Raw genomic sequence first — 18,233 nt, 5'->3', positions numbered from 1 at the left:
TTGTACTGCTGTCGCTTCTTTAATAACACTTTCTAGATAGATCTATTTCCTAGTTCAAATTCAACGTTCATACTCAAGATTCTATGTTCCGTCTTATATTTTTATGTCAAAGAGAAAAGATTACTGTTCTGTGTTTTGTTCTCTCAGACAGCAAAATACACTGAGTTTTACTAAAGTTCCCCATTTCACTGTCCAGATCTGTGCGACTTGACAATCTGTTCGCTATTCTCGGAGGAAGAATCATTTGCATATTATTAATATGTGGGCTACCTACTGATGAGTGAAAATTTAAAAGAGGCATATTAATTAGTCTGCTAATAAATCATTTCCCCATTTTCCCATTTATATTACCTCATAAGAAAACATTATTTCATATTAAATAACATTTGTGTTCCATATGAGACACAGTCTCAATTCAATTAGTTAAATTATGGTAACCCAATTGGCATGGTTTCCTAAACACAAATATTTGACTAATGAAATAATAAAATGCTGCAGGTTAAATGTCCCCTGATACATTAAGTAAAGAAATGTTCATTTTTTTTTTCTTACTTCTTTACTTAATTAAATTGCATTTTATTGATCAGTGAGCTGAAACTACACCTGTATCGATGGACTGTAAAAGGATTAAGGCTACTATTCGTAAAGATGGATGGTGTTATTATTGGTTTTATTATTTTTCTTTAATCTGCACGACTTTGTCATTAAAGTTTTTGTGATTTTTATTAAATAAAAAACAAAGCTAAGAACCAAAATCTGGAATAGGGGCTGTAAGGAATATTCTTCTTCCCAGAAAACTTTTTTTGTGCGTCTGTTTTATGCCAAATGTAGTTCTCTGTTGCAACAGCATTCAAGCCCATTTCCAAACTAAGGTGAAAACAGGCGGCATTCTCTGACAAATAAGAGCAAAAGAAAATGTCTGAAAGTGTCCGATAAGCTACTCGGGATGGATGCTTTCCTAGGTGAATGGTTGGCCCACCGGGCTCAGAAATTTGATTTGGCAGGAAACTGAAAGTAAACACACAGCTACCTTTGGATAAAAACCAATTAAGCAATTGAGGTTAAATAATATCTAGTGTGCAGTGAGAAATCCCAGCAATATGAGTTGTGTACGCAAGTATTGGGTACATACATTTTAATACATGCTATATTATTAATAATGTACGAAGACGCTGTGGTTTGATTGTATTGTTTTTATACACTTGTCATGGCCATAGGGGGTGTCTTCTTTAGTGTTTCATTGATGGTGAATGAATAACATGTTTTGGTTCAACTGCAAATGATGAGATGCCACTGTTAGGGTTCCATTGAGAGAGGTGCTGGATGACATCTGATATTGTTCCATTGGGAAAAATAATGAATAGCAAGGATTTACTATGAATGCTTAAGGACATCATGCAGTTGCTGTAAGAGCTTGTAGAAACAGCACTGATTTACTGTGAAAGAGAACACACAAATTATGGATTTACTGTGGCGCCTCACAGAAATAGTGAGTTTACTGTGAAAGATTACACATACAGCAGGGATTTACTAAGAGGGCTCACTGAGATAAAACAAAAGCTTATTGACACAGCATGGCCTTCCGTGAAAAGTATGTACATATGTAAGGTGGATGCGAAAGACTAGTGAATGGCTTGTAGGCTCAGATTCAAGATGGCTCTTAAAATGACCAGGTCATAGAAATTGTTGCCATTATTTTGTTATGTCTGCATGCTGAGACTGGCAACGTGACGCTCTAGTATACGTGCATCTGTCTATGGTACTGCGGGACCATGTGTCAGGATGGTGGATCCCCTTAGAGTGAACTCCACCCTTGCTATTAGTTTCAGTTGTTTCATGTTTTCAAGCGGTCCAGTGCAAGTCCCTAAAATGTCCCCACAAAGTGATAAAAACCTCTCATTCCGATGTTGTGGGGACCACTTGTTTCGGTCCCCACAAGGGGAAATTCAATGTTATAACAGTTTGTGAATGCTATCAAAAAACTAAAAATGTCAAAACTCTTGTATTTTGCTTAGTTACTTATGGTTCAGGTTAGGGCTGCGTAAGAGTTAAGTTTGTTGTTGTCACGCCCGGCTCGTACGATCCTCGTGTGTGCCACGCCCCCCTGATTATCCATGTGTGCTTCCCTGATTGTACCCAGCTGTACCCTGTTGTCTTGTCTATTTCAGTCCCCGTCTTGCCTCAGTTCAGGGTCTGTCATTGATGTTAGTTTGATTGTATGATCCTGTCCCGTCTGTAGCTGCAATTAAATTCCCGTTTACGCCGATTTCGCCTCCTGCCTGCTTCCTGCCCGCTTGCCTGCCCGTGCCTTACTCACACAACCATTGCTGCGATTACGGTTTTGGTCATTGAAATGAATAGATGGTCCCCACAAAGATATGAGTACAGGTCTTTTTGTTAGTCTGTGTATGTGTGTATTTACCAAGGCCCCAGATGTTCATTAACTCATTAGGGCTATGGCTTGTTCGTAATCATTGTTAGGAAACCCTAGATGATGCAAACTGCAAAGCTGTATAAATTCTCTGACTCCTCATCCCCTCATCCCCAAAGCATTTCCAGGTAGCTTTTTCCACAGTTAGTAATAAAGAAATGGCAGTTAACAGGATAAGAACACCTCTCCAATTATTAAGCATGGGGGTGGATCGATCATGCTTTGGGCTTGTGTTGCAACCAGTGAAACGGGGAAATCGTCATTGGTAGTGGGAAGAACGGATTTCAGTAAATACCAGCAAATTCTGGCAGCAAACATCACACCATCTGTAAAAAGGCTGAACTTAATAAGAGGATGGGTCCAACAACAAGATAATGATCCAAAACACACCTCAAAATCTACAATGGAATACCCCAAGAGGCGCAAGCTGAAGGTTCTGCCATGGCCTTCACAGTCTGCCGACCTAAACATCATTGAAAATCTTTGGATAGATCTCAAAAGAGCAGTGTGTGCAAGACAGCCCAAGAATCTCGCAGAATTAGAAGCCTTTTGCATGGCTGAATAGGCGAAAATCCCCTAAGTAAGAATTGAAAGACCCGTAGCTGCCTAGAAAAAGCATTTACAAGCTGTGATACTTGCCAGTGGGGGTGTAAAAAGTTACTATGTACTGATCATGTCAGCCATGGCTTCAGGTCCTTTTCATTGTTTTGCTATTTTATAGCCATGAATGATGGAAATCAAAAACATAATCTTGCTTGAGGTGTTAAAGAAATGTGTTAAAGAAATCTTTACAGTTAAATGCATGCATATCTGCTATCAGGGGCTGTCACTACAATCGGTCACTTTCCTTAGCAATGAGTGGCAACCACCTGCAAATATGTCTGCAGTATAATTACCCAGTGAGTACATACATGATGTGACCAAGTTGAACATGGCAACATCTAAACTAAAGCCGCAATGGAATTAAACACATGGGACTACTGTTTGTGTCCATTCCTGTTGGCTTTGTGTGAGAACGCCAAACCACCTTTGAAGGAAAACTTTAGAAAGGTCAAATACCTGAAACCACTTTCCCCTGTTTTTTCAATAATACAATATGTTACATATAATACAGTAATAGCACAATATGTAAATATATATTAATAATGTTATCATCTATCATCTATCAGTACTCTGTTAGCTACTTCTCTAAGATTTGATACAATTTAATTCGATACAAATTAAAAGGTCCGATATTTGTTAATCATGGCAGACAGGAAATTGAGGGCTGATTAGCAAAGAAGAAAGTTGCAGGAACCATGAAAGCCTCTTCATGAAATCAGCACCATGGGGGTTCTTCCCAATAGAAGATTAGCCAATAGCTAATCTATATTCATAATGCAATAACTATCAAATCATTCCTGTAGAGAATCATTTGCCATCCTACTACTCTGAAAAAATATGCTGCGTAAACAGTACGCATCATCAAAATGCCATTAATAGTTGAGACATATTACTCAAACAGACTATTCCAGTTCATCAACCATGATGCCTGGAGAGCCCTCATCCAGTTGGTGTAACATGTCATTTCTGATTGTATGTTTCTGGAGGATTAGAGAAAGCAGTCAATTTATGTGACATTAGATTGTAATTTTGGCTTGGAGGGATCAACAGGGATCACATAATCACGTTCATGGGCAATTCAGTCAAGCCTGCCACATATAAATTGAGTCAGGACATTGATTGCTTAGTTCTGTGGAAAAAGGCTCGGTCATTAATCTGCCAGAGAGGCTGTTAGGTATAAAATGAACTGTATAGTGGCTCTATAAAAATGAAGCAGATAGTACTATATTTAACTAGGGTTGCAAGATTCTGGGAACTTCCCCATTAACTCCCATATATTTCCACTAATTCCCATGGAAAGTTTCCATCTTGGACTATCTGGCTATCAAGCTGAATTTTCCATGGAATGGAAAGTTTTCAGAAAATTTCCACTCCATTGCAACCCTTTATTTGACTAACATACAACTCTCACACTATATAGTATAATATATTTTGAACACTTTTCGTAAGAGGTTCTTATGTTTTGCGTTCAACTTTTCAGGCCATAAGTTTTACTTTCACACCATTACATACTGAGGCTGTTGAAAAGAAAGTGTTTGTCATCTTCCTGGGATTCTTACTTGCTTTCGGGTAGCTTTTGATCACCTCAAACAGCTCCTGATCAATGCCTAGTGCTTGTTTGTGTTTGATTTTTGCCGTTTCCAGTTGGTATACTCAAATAAGAAACCTTCCTTCTGGAAGGCCTAAACACGAGGCATGGAGAAGATCATCTTTTGATGTCCTGAAATGCCCTGAATCTCATCCGCTTTTTTGTCCACTTGCCAGCAATGCAATATTGTTACTGTTAAAAGCTATTTTCCCTAGCTGGCCACAGCTACTGTATTGCAAAGTTGTTAGTCTTCCTTAAAATAAAAATTGCTGTACAAAAATGTTTAAATAATTTGGTTATAGTAATCAAATAGTCTGCTTACAGTGTTCATTTTTAGTCTTTTTAAACATGACTTTGATTCATTTACTTTGATAGCCCTACTTTGCCTTGTGGTAATCCGTCTGCTAGCTACCTGAGGGTAACGTTGCACACATAGAAAACTTGACGGGAAAAAGTAAGTAATTTTCTCTAAATAACAATCAATAGACTCATCAAAGCTTATGATAAACTGCCAAAACCGAGCCAATGAGATGCAGCAGTGAAGCTACAATAAGGTATATTTTATGTACAATACTGTATTATAGTAAATTTGAATTATACACAGTTTAATCATTTGAAAAGCATTCGAAACAGCTGTGCTATATTTTGAAAGACTCAATAAAATTCTGTAAATAGCGACATCGTCAGTTTTATTACCTTATATTCCTGTAATAAATATACAAATGTCAATTAGATGGCAGTCTGCCTGAAACATAAAGTAAAACAAAAAAGAAAGAAATTGGTTAAAATGATCATATAAGCGGTTTCCACTGTATATGATTGGGTTGTTTCGGTTTGTTGGAGATGTTATTGCATCCCTCACAAGCTCCACAACAGTCATTATTCCCTCCTGAAAGAGGCAGTATCTTTTAAATAAGAACTGGGACTTTGCCATCTTGATCAATTGACTTTCCCGGCTGGCCCCTGACGGATGGGCTCACCCTCTGAGCCTGGTTCCTCCTCAAGATTCTTCCATCCGGTGAGTTTTTCCTTGCTACCGTCACCTCTGGCTTGCTCACTGGATGCATTGGATGGGGATGCCGTAAAGAGCTTTGAGACAATGTAATGTTGAGAAAACGTACTACACAAATACTATTGAATTGAATTGAATTAATTCAAGACATTGCAGTGTGGATTGACGGCAGTAATTTTGCGATTGTTTGTGAATTGGTCTTAGTGACTTACGGGTCCTCTCCACTACTTTTTAGTTCTCACAGACTTAGGTTCTACTCTTAGCGCTAAGGGGCTTTGTGAATTTCTCTTAGTCAAAAAAATTACGAGACTTACTTTTAGGACTGACACGGCCATTATTTTTTAGGAGTTTCTTCTAAATAGGCCTACACAGGGACTACTTTTATCCCTAAGATGCTTGTGAATACGGGCCCTGAGTTCATAGACAACTGACAGGCCTCTGGCTGTCTACAATTCAGTATCGAGAGAACAATGCAACCCCTCAGCTGGATTCACTCATATGTATCAAAATCTTTGCCGCCTTGCCTAAAGCAAATGGGTTACCCAACCATGGTAACTAACGTTCAGAGAATATCAGCAGTGTTTAAAACATTCTCATAGAAAATATTGGTTATATTTGTGATTTGTCCATTTTTACGTTGTTTTCCAGTATAATTCTTCACCACCAATTTTAAGGACTCGAGGATATATTTTCTCTTTTCACATTTTGAAAAACTGATTTTAATCCCCCCTAAAAATCTTCTGCAGCATTAGCTTCCTAGTTGGAACATGTCATACTAAATGGTATTTGATCCAATGTTTTTTATTTGTAAGTTAATGCGCTATTATGATATGGATAAGTTTATCAAAATAGAGGTGTAACTGTACATAGATTCTGAATCTGTTGAAGGCCAAGCTGCGTAGGATTATGAGGCATAGGGACGGCCCCCATGTAGCATTTCAGAGAGCCATGCCAGTGGTAGGATAAGGAATTATAGTGTTGATTTATCCAGTTCTGTACAATACCCAGTAACATTACTTAATGTAGGCATAGAATCGGAACATTCTGCTGGTAACAATCACTTAAATCATCTGGCTGTGATGTAATTGCTGTTCTGTTCTACACTTGCAAATTTCTGAAATGTTTTGAATGTCGATTAATTTATAAAAGTCAATTAAAAGAACTCATAAAATATTTAATTTACATTTACACATATTCATTTTGCACACTGTTTCGTTTTATAGGGATTCAAATTATTTTGCGTAATACATGATTCAAGATACTGCTATTCACTTAAAAATAAGCAATGGATCACAAAATGAGTGGAGTTAATTTGTTCATGCCAGTCACTAGTAAAGAAAGGAAGAAAGGAATGCAAGAATGAAAATTGGGCATGTGGATGGGGAAAGAAGTTTGGAGGGGGAGGGCAGGGGGTTACTACAGCCTGGGATCTCTTAAAATATTCAACCATGCACAATGAAGCAGTAAATCTGAGAATTTTCAGTGTCAGTGTGTATTTCCTTGGGGAAAAATAGGCAGCAGACAACATTCCTAATGCTGTATATGTTATACTATCATTTAAGTGGAATACCTTTGTGTCACGCCCGGCTCGTCCGATCCTCGTGTGTGCCACGCCCCCCTGATTATCCACGTGTGCTTCCCTAACCATGCCCAGCTGTATCCTGTTGTTTCGCCCTGTCTTGTCTATATTAGTCCACGTCTTGCCCTGCTGGTTGTCCGTCATTGATGTTAGATGATGTTAGATGATGTTAGTGATGTCCTGTTCTTCCCGTAACCGTCTCCCCGTTAATAAACCCCCAGTTTTCCCCGTATTCCGCCAGCCTGCCTCGTCCTTCCCTGCCTCCTTCCTGCCAGCCTGCCCGTCCGCACTCGCCACACCTGACAATTTCATTGTGCTAATGATTTAGAAGAGCAAACCACGGGTTCAAATTTGCAAAAAAGATGAACCGCAAATTTTGTTTTTATTTTGTAATTATTATCTGCACCCTTTGCATTAAAAGGATAATGGCAGAATCTGATGGTATATGGCAGTGCATCTTGTGGAACATACCATTCCTGCTTAACTGAATTTTCCAGGTTCCCAGTATCCGTAGCTCTGTGTTTATGGACAGTCCCCTTCAATGTAAATAACACAATGTGATTCAGTTACATTGTTGGAAATTCTAGAGTAAAGATGACATGTACTATTCACCATATCAGGAGCTCTAGGACCAGTGAAAGCAAATTAGCACCGTAATATTTGACTCTCCCTGCCGGCCCCTGGAGGGTGGGCTCCCCCTTTGAGTCTGGCCCCTCCCAAGTTTTTCCTTGCCACTGTTGCCTTTGGCTTACTCACTGGGGCTTTGGGTGAGGATGCTGTAAAGCGCCTTGAGACAATGTAATGTCGTGATACTGCGCTATATAAAAATGTGTTTGTTTGTAATATGAAATAACCGGCGGCGTCGTTTACAGTCGGCGTGAGGTTTTTCTCTGGATCATGCCACTGATGACGAATGACCATTTCGCGTGGAAAAGGTCCCATCTGACTCAGCTCCAAATCAGGTGCCAAAGCAGTTTAACTGCAAGGGCTTAGATTTTCGGTTGGTCTCTTAAAGTTTCGTTTCCTGGCAGCACTTATAAATATCCCTTGGCATGCAGTGTGGGTATAATTATAAATTTGGAAACTCGGTAATTCCAAGATGAGCCAAGCTTTGTAAACCTGCAGCTGTTTTCTCTTCCCCCTTCTATTGTTCTCCTTATTGTGTGAAGGGAATCCAATTACTGCCAGGCTCTGGGTAAGAACTATATTATGTTTCAAATATAGATTTTATTATCCCGGGCTTGGAACCAAACAACCGTTTAGTTCTCACTCCGCTTGTGTGTCGTTTACCTTTCCGCACCGTGATGAATTTGTTAATGTGATTTATAAAGATGTGAATGTCCATATAATTTGCAGTTCATCTGATTTTCAGACTTATAGAGCTTATAAAGTGGTCAGTTGTCATGTAATCTGATCTCTTGGTCATGTGTTTTACGGTGCTTCCTCTAACTGAAAAAATGGTCCCCGCAACACCAGATTAACAAGCTTTTATGACATTGTGAGGACATTTGGTCCCGGCAATGTAATATATACATGACCCACACTCACACACAATGGGTAAGTCAAAGATGCCATGCAACAAATTTGGGGAGGGATTTGATCCCCCGGCCCTGTAAGTGTGAGGCAACAGTGCCCCCCACTGCATTACCATACAATGTTTATTATTTTTCATCAGCTGATTCCTCCCATCCATCCACTTCTAATCGCTTTAACTGTACAGATTCCTAGACCAAGTGTTTTCTTTTTAAATGAATACATAGTACAGCACTTTACAAATAGCTGTAGCTTAATGATGTCCTCCATTGTTCCCATGTTTGCATTTTATTTCCTTAAAATGTGCTTTTTCGTAATTGCATGCCAAAATTTGCATTAATGCTCCCCCGAGGATACAGAGAATGTGCATTTCTCATCTGATACAGTTGGGCCTTAGCTTAGTATAAGTGGACAGACACTGGCTCACACTTCATGATTTTTTTTTTCAACATTATGGCCCACAAAGGCTCAGCTTGAATGGAGTAGGGGGAGGGGGTACATGTCCGGCCTGCAGACTGGTAAACCGGTGACACGCATCTATCCCCCCATTGTACTATACTGAACTTCAACTTTATCAGCACATTACCCTACACCGTGGTCCTGTATTGCACTGCTGTTTGCCCTGCACCGTTTTGCCCGGTATTGCACTTTTTTTTGTCCTGCATTGTCTTGTCCTGTATTGCACTTTTGTTTGTCCTGCATTGTCTTTCCTGTGTTGCACTGTTGTTTGTTCTGCAATGTCTTGTCCTGTATTGCGCTGATGTTTGTCCTGCACTCTCTCTATTGTCTGTCCTATCCCCTGATTCCCTACCTGCAAATCAAAAGTGTTCAGCTCGACATTTGAGGCAGGTGAGAGAGGAGGAGGAGCTGAGGCGGCCGTGAGGCAGATGCTCTGCAGAACTGAATGTGTCGCATTGCAAATTACTCCCCCTGGCTGCTATCGGCCAGAAGGCTTATGCAGCTTGTGCTGTGCTGCAGACAGGAAGTGTTTCCCTTCCAGCAGGGCCTAAATTAAGCCTCAAATACAGTGAAAGGTTCTGTGTTGTGTTATATGCCCCAAACAGCCAGTCTGCCTCCAGTAATCCGTTACGGGCAGTGGGGCATGCTGGGATATCCTCCAAACAGGGATTGTCAGCAGTAAATCGGGATTAACTCCCATCTGAAAACTGCTTCCTCATAAACTCCCTCTTCACAGTATTGTCCTGGGTTGACTGCAAAAGAGCCATGTGCATTTCTGCATGTCTGTAGACTTTGCTTTCAGCAAACACATACATTCTGAGCCTGACAAAATCCATTTCTTTACAACTTGATTACTTTTCTTTTTAGTTACCAGTGTCTGATAATGAATTGAACTGGGATTCATTATATGACGTCGATTCACAGAGAGCTGACATACAAATGAAACAGAAATGTGTGCCTGTACTTGTGCGCATGTGTCTGTCTGAGCGACTGTATCTCCCTGTGTTTGTTTGTGCGCGTGTTCGCTGTTTAGCAGCATACCTGCTGAGACTTTGATGGCTACGAAGGCTATGCAGAGGGAGCATCTCTCCATACTAATCAGCTCTCCCCATTGTTCCTTTTCCCTTTGCGATGGTCTGAATCAGAGCCGCGTCTCAAGGGCAGGGAGTGCGATCGGGGATTTGTGAGGTTCTATTACCTCTCCTGGTTTTGTGGCACCCATTTTATTTAATCCCCGACGCGTCTTCCGGTGAGCTCGCTATTTACCAGCTTGGATGTCTTTAGAGAAGCTCAATTCTCACCTTTGATCACAGTGACCTAAAATGTAAAGTAACGTACCCAGCATCACGTAACCAGTTTAATGATTTTTAAAAAGTACTAAAAAAAAACAAGAACTTTTTTAAAAATGATATCTTGCTCCTTTTCCTTCTGTCAGGTGTGGCCAAGGAGTTTGCACTTTGGCCGCTGTCACTCTCAGTCAAAGTCTCTGATGTAAGAGTGAATTAAATTGCTGCAGGATTGTAGCAATTTAAGGATTGTACGTTTTACCTGACATTCATTCATGCATCTGTGATAAAAATTAGGGCAAGTATTGATTTTGGCATGTTTAAAATGTCCTTTTAATATTTCACACGTCATTTATAGAGCAGAGCTAGACAAAATGAATGTATCGGCATGAATATTTAATAAGACATATTCCAACAATTAAAAAATATGGTATTGGTCCATGGATTCTTCTTTTACTAGATATATTATATTTTGATCTTCTAGCTTAGAGAATAAAATTACTATGAACAGGAAGGTTCGACTAGATTGTTGTGCAACTGAAGCATGAAGGATTCGAAAATGATACCAGTTGCATGAGAAATTATATCAAACTGTATTTTGATAAAAGTATGAGCAGCAGGTGGTCTGCTACATGTTTGGCACAGGGTAATAGGGGCTGAAAATGGGGTGGTTTGTGATTCAGCAGGTTAAGACTGTTGACAGAAGGTTTCTAGTTTGAATCCCAGGGTTGTTTGAGTGATTTCACCATCCGGCTCTCAACCAAGACCCTCAGTATACTAATTCCAAAAGCCAAAAAAACACTATAGACTCTCCAGTCATCATAAAAATAACCTTTATTTTTTATTTTAATCGTATCATATTTAAACTTAAGAAGGCAATCAATCCAAATGAGGCTCATCTATGTTTCATTACTTGAGTTGTGTCTCTGAGAGAAATTAATGCTAAATCACTATGGCAATATGAGAGTTACCCAAAATAGCTATGTGCGATTGTTTTGACTCCCAAGAGCTAAGAATTACAATCTATGTCAGCAGATGTGAAAATGGTGTCTGCCAAGCCACCGAGTGTATTAATAGTGTAAAACGTCATGTGATGTTAAGTTACACTTGTAATTGGTCACAGAAGATAGATGGGTTTATAGCTTTCAAGTCAGAACACAAGTAAAACAGGCTTTTTGGTTTGTCACCCTGCTCAAGTATAGCAAAATTTTTTGAGTAATATTTAAGATATCATTCTGTGGGTAAGGAGTGGGAGGGGCTTAACTTTATCCCATGTCTCAATTTTAATATATTGCATTTCAAGCTAAGTGGCTATAACTATTACAGTCCATGCATTCTATTGGTCTTTCCCTGTACTGTATATGTATAGGTAAGTGATATGGGTGTGGGGGGATGTAGCATGTGGGGAAACAGCACTCTGTTATGCGGCAGGATATTTATTTAAAAACATTCACCCACCTGCAACTCTCTTATGTTGGGTTTTTTTTGGTTTATACTAAAATATGTAAATGCTTCCACTAGTCCTCAGTGCAGGTTTCTGTTTTTCCTTTAATTCTTCAGCAGAAGCTCTGATACTCAAATGCTTCAGTTTCACTAATTTATACCACAGGGACTCAATTATTACGCTTCAGCTCATTAATGCATTATAAGGACCCCGCCTTGAAAACATTTATTTTTTTCTGAAATGCACATACTAAGGAAGTCATTAAATTCACCGTTTGTTAAACATTTTCAAGTAAGGATAGAACTATGAATTATCTCTTGAACGATCTCGCCAAATTCCCTTGTGTCTTGCTTCTGCGGTTTGGTGGACATCAGTTTGTGTGCGACTCTGAATCACATCCCTCCAAAAGTATCTATTATGGCCTGAGCCTTGGCTTCCAAATGTGTGAAAACAGTAGCTAAATGTAACAAAGACGAAGTGCCTGAAGTGTTTCCTTCTAATTGTCAGGGGTGGCGATAGGGCTATTTTAGGGGGCATAGGACCCCCTGAAATGATCTGTAGCCCCTCCCTACTAAGTATATATACACTAATTAGTTTTAAAAATGGAACATGGTTCCACCGGACCTGCCCAGTAAAAGCTTAGCCCCTCTTTTGATGCTCTCGTCCCACCTGAAGCATTTTCGTACAAATTTCGTACAAATATTTCACGTACAAATATTTCACGTACAAATTTTTCACGTACATTTCATATAAATTTTTTGCTGTGGGGCTGGGGTTGGGTGGTCAACATCCCATATTCTTTCAGATTGAAAGTGGAAAGTTTTCTAGCCCAAGGCTCAAGTCCTAGAATTATTATGCTGCATTTGAATTGCATTGCCTCTATAAGGTCAGTGGACAATGACACATTCTTCCCAGCTCTTTAATTTACTTCTTTGTTGTTTGGTTTGTTCTTTTGCAGGGTGCTCACTTTACAGCTCTTTGCAAAAACTCTGACCATACTCCTTAGATTTCAATAACCTAAATCAAGCAAGAGAAAGACACCTGGCACAGCGAACAGCAAGTGTGATCAGCAGATGAAGGTATATGGAAGAACAAAGAAATAAAACAGAAAACCACAGAGATGCTTCAGATTAAGTGAATTGTTCAAGAGTCGGATCTCAGCATCCATCCGGGGAATTGAACCCGCAATATCCCAGCTGTAAGTCCCTCTCCTTTCTCTTAACACCCCAGGCAACAGGCTGAACATACCCTGCGAAAAGTGACCATTCTCTGGCTTCTGTTATTTCAGTTGGCGTTTAAGTATAATAACAGTGATGACTGCCATGTTCTCCAGGGTTTCATTAGAGAAAAGAGCCCATGTAACAGAAAAGCAGGTATAATTGCAGCTACCTATTCTGTGGCGTAATGGTTAGCAACAGCGAGCTGGGTTCAGATCCCGGTGAGTCCTTTGTCATGGTTTTCCAGCTCGTGTTCACTTGGGCTGAGGTGTAGCTCAGTGGATTAGGGATGAGTCATGAGCTCAAAGCAGGGTAGTCATATCACTGATGAGCCCTTGAACCAGCCCCATTACTGCTGAAGGTGTGACGCTGTGCTTTGACCCCAAAACTTGCCCCTGTTCATGTCTATGTCAGTGTCTCATATGAAGAGCAATATGGGATATGTGGAAAATGTCCAGATTCCCCACAGGAATGAATAAAGACTCAGATTAAGGCTATTGGGTTGGCATGCCATCCTGGGTTATTCCCTGCCTTGTGTCTCTCCCCCCCCCCCCCCCCCCCCGACCCTACATATGACAAGCGGTTTCAGAAAATGGATGGATGGATGGATTAAAGCTATTGTGAAAGAGGAGAACTTTTCAGATGACATGGACAGTCAGACAACAAAGAGGGATTTACAGAGACGTTATCTATGCCACCTTGTTGCCAACCCCCCCCCCCCCCCAATCCACTGCCCCGACGTACAGAACCCACACAGCAGACGAAGCTCAGTCATATTTAGGTCATAAATAAAATGCAGACTAGAGCTGAAATGTGCAACTGATGCTGCAGGCCTCAGCATTAATTGTTTTGTACAGAGTCAAGCCTCTTAGGGAGAACGCACCGGATTATACCCGTGTGAGCAGAGATGAAAAGCATCGCTACGTTAATCCTAATCCCCCCCGGGGCTCCGCGACATGCTCTGCAAGCCAACCTTGGAATTGAGTCTTGTTCTGCCGTTGTCCACGGCCCTGCACACCGAGGTCGCTTGGTTAAGGGTCATCGCCCAGTGTTCCGACCCAAATGCCCCAGCGCATTCTAGCAGATGTCATGTGGGATTTGAAATTCCAATCAAGAGATCGATCAGCAGTTCAAAGCAAGAGCAAATCAAAGAGCAAGAGAATGTTGAGATGACAACTAACTTGTGTGAAATCATCAAGGTATCATACAAAAAATTACATGCATACAACAAAAGTATTAACATGTATTGTCCAGTATTACTCTTTGCTTGATTCCTAAAAGATGGCATTCTGAGATGGAATTGCTCTTTTCATACAATGGTTTTGAAAACTGACAGAACCTATAACACAGAGTTGTGACCCAGTGTGCTTTTAGGAGTAAAAAAAAATGCCTGTACAAAATACACATGCAATTAGCTTCAGAGGGATTCCCTAGTCTGAACTGCAGGTGGTACAGGTGATACTGAACTGTATGGCTGGTAAGACTGAGCACCATACATGTATGTATAATGCACAAATGTTCTGTAGATATAATGATGGTGAGACAGAGCCAGACACAATAAAAGTTTATATTTGTTCTGTGGCATCCTCTACGCGAGCAGCAGCTTTGCATTATTAATGAAGAAAGCTTTCAACAGTAGCGATGCACTAGCCTATCTATCCCACAGATATTAAACTTCATGCCCCTGCTTTAAAGCATATGTAATTGTTTTAGACGTACCTGGGGAAGCTGTATTACAGTACTTAATGGCTTCGTTTTCTATTAATAAGATAATAACCCCATCAACTCATCAGAATTATATTTCTTCAGAGATCTTCATAGCGTTATTGGATCAATCAAAACAACACATACTGTGCCGTAAATCCGCTTTCCTGACATTTCCAGAAATAAACTTTATAATAAGCTGTATGGCAGCCCCACCATATCCAGTCGCATGAAAATACGCATCATATGAGAAATATACTACAGTGACCCTGAAACTAAATCTTGACAATAGCCATTGATCCAGCAGAAAACTTTTAATCTGTGTCCCGTGCATTGCAGCTCACTGAACATCATGGCCACTGTGAAGCCAACGTCTGGCCCTTCCCAGCTAGCGGGACACGACCCAAGTGCTCAATTAGTCTCCTTTGTTATGGACCCAGCTCTCTGCCTTAGCCATCTGATCCTCATGCCAGGAGCTCCTGCAGGTTGCCCACATCGCTATCAATAGCAGTGGCTGCAAAAAATAAAAAAATAAATCCAACAAAAATAAATAAAACAAACAGAAGATCTGGGCAGCATGCTGGCTCGGAGATTAGCCTCACAGCTCCAGGGTTGTGGATTTGAAAAAATCTTCCCATGACCCTGCAAAGGTTCTTTCCATGGTTTTTAGTTTCGTGGCTTGAGGGATAGACTTCTCTAAATTTCTCGTAGTGAGTGAGCGTGCCCTGGCATCGTATCCTCAAACTGGAGTACTGTGGGATAGACTCCAACACCCCCCCACCCCCCAATATTATATGGCAGTAATATATATATATATATATAAAAAAACAATTTGTTGATGTTATTCATAACACAAGATCAAACTAAATGGCAAAGAGCATTAAGGATGGAAAATCTGCAGTGCAAATACTGTGAAGAGGTGTGTTGATTCTTTTTATTTCATTCATATTACATTGCAATATAATAATGCATGTGCATGATTGATGACATTCAATAAAATTAGAATATCTGTACAGAAAGGCAAAAGTGCATAAGTGATCCATCTATGTGACATATGTTCCTATTCATGTACTCCGTGATATCGTGACTGATGCTCTCATGAGAACATCTCCGGTCAGGCCGGCACGACACAGGAAGCTGGGTTATTGAAAAAACATTTCAACTTTTCAAAGATGGATGGGTATGGGATTGACTGTATAGAATATAAGAATCAAACCAAAGAGCTGAGTTAAGAGAGAAAAGACACAACGGGACAGAATAGAGAATCAGCTGAATGGGAAGAGTCTTGGGATTGATGTGAAAACTGGGCTCTGGGGGCTTTACTGGCAGTAAAAATGAAAATGAAGCGTACAAACAAACACACTATACAGGTATTTATATCCATCTTTCATAACAGTTTATCTCAGACAAAGAGCCAGGAGACTGTTAAAGCGAGAACAATGCAGGGAACACTCACACACAGCCCACTAATTTCCACTAATTAGTCACCCAGCCGCACGTTTTTGAATTGTGGCAGGCAATCGCACAAACATGAAGGGATCGTGCAAATTCCATACACACCCACTTGAAGGGTGTGAGTGCTATAGCATATATATAGCCAAGAAGACCCTGCACATGCCAACACCCCTGAGAATTTCCAGACAGGCGCCGGTCGGTGTACCTGTGTCGAGAGATAAACGCAGAACGATGAACACAGGCTAAGGTCTTTTTCTTTTTAATTTACGACTTGCTGCTCACTTTCTTGGTACACACTCTTGAGCTAAATGGCTGGGTGAGCTTGATATTCTCATGGAATAAATTATTACTGATAAAATGGTGGGCGGCATGGTGGTGCAGTGGTTAGCGCTGTTGCCTCACACCTCTGGGACCTGGGTTCGCGTTTCCGCCTGGGTCACATGTGTGTGGAGTTTGCATGTTCTCCCCATGTTGTCGTGTGAGCATGTGTGCGTGAATGGTGTGTGAGTGTGCCCTGCGATGGGCTGGCCCCCCATCCTGGGTCGTTCCCTGCCTCGTGCCCGTTGCTTCCGGGATAGGCTCCAGACCCCCCGTGCCCCAGTAGGATAAGCGGTTTGGAAAATGGATGGATGGGTGGATGGATCTTTATAAAAAATTTGTGTCGCCAGACTTCAAAAGACTAAATGCAGAGATTAAATATGTCAATAAAATGTGTATGTGGGTAGAAGAGAAGAGGGATAGTTAACTGTCTCTTTTCTGTTTTTGATGTCCCTCGGATGCCCTCAGTTTTAAAACTGTAGTTTCCACAACTCATGTGGAGTGTTGAGTAAATTAATAATACCAAGTACTTGATTTGAAGGACATTATGTGCAATATCTAACCTATTCTGAAAAAGTCAAGAGACATAAGATGAATCGACGAAGAGGATAGTTCATGGCTTTATTCTGAAAGTATGTAGTCAGAATAGATTTTTAGATTATATTTTAAGGGCCAAGGAAGAAAAAAATGTTGAAGGAAGTTGAAGATCGCTAATATCCATGCTGATAAATATGAGTGCAATTCAAAATAAGTTGAATCTTTTGAAGAAACCTGGGCAGCAAAAGAGAAAAAGGTCAGACAGAAAATGATGAAATTCAGCAACATTCTGCAATAATTGTACAACATTTAAACGTGAAGAGAAAAAGTTACAAAGATTCCAATGATTATTCGTGAAAGCACGAAGAAGCCACATTTTAAAAATCCATCAAAAAGACGCAATTATAATTTTTTTTACATAAGACAGGCAACACGAACTGGGGGAAAAAGTAATTTAAAGCCTAGATGCTCAAATGTTTGCTTATTTCCTCATGTGTTTCAGTGGGACATGACATGAAGGAGGGGGAGGGAGAGGCACAGGCAATCAGAGGTAAAGGACCAGGGCTTAATGATGCTCCATTTGATGACGCATGTTTACAAGTCAAACTGCGATGAGTCAACTTCCTCAGAAGGTTGTGTTGCTTGGGTTACACTAGGCTGAGTGATCCGGATTACGTTGCTGTTCTAGTAGGGTGGCATACACATGGAAAGCAAGTAGCTTTTGATTGACCGAGGTGGCGGTCCCTAGCAGTTGGTCTGTTCCAGCTGTCGGAGATCACAGTCAGTCTCAACGGTAAAGCCGATTCAAGGATTTTGGGGAGGAGAGTTTATCTGATAGTTGCATACAAATTTTTTTGAGGAACCATGCAAACTATTTTGACCCTATGATATAATAATGGGCCAGCTCTTGTCCCATGACCTTCCTGTGACATTTTTTGTATCAGGGCAGGTCATTACTTTGTCCCTGTGTGAGGAGAGTCAGAGCTGTATCAATATTCCATGCATTTTGCCGGCAAGCGGCAAAATGTTTGTAGCATTCTATGTCAATGGGGAGAGCATCGCTGATC

This window comes from Brienomyrus brachyistius, chromosome 2 (assembly GCF_023856365.1).
Source record: "Brienomyrus brachyistius isolate T26 chromosome 2, BBRACH_0.4, whole genome shotgun sequence".
In the NCBI taxonomy this organism is placed as follows: domain Eukaryota; kingdom Metazoa; phylum Chordata; class Actinopteri; order Osteoglossiformes; family Mormyridae; genus Brienomyrus; species Brienomyrus brachyistius.
This window is presented reverse-complemented; position numbering follows the sequence as displayed.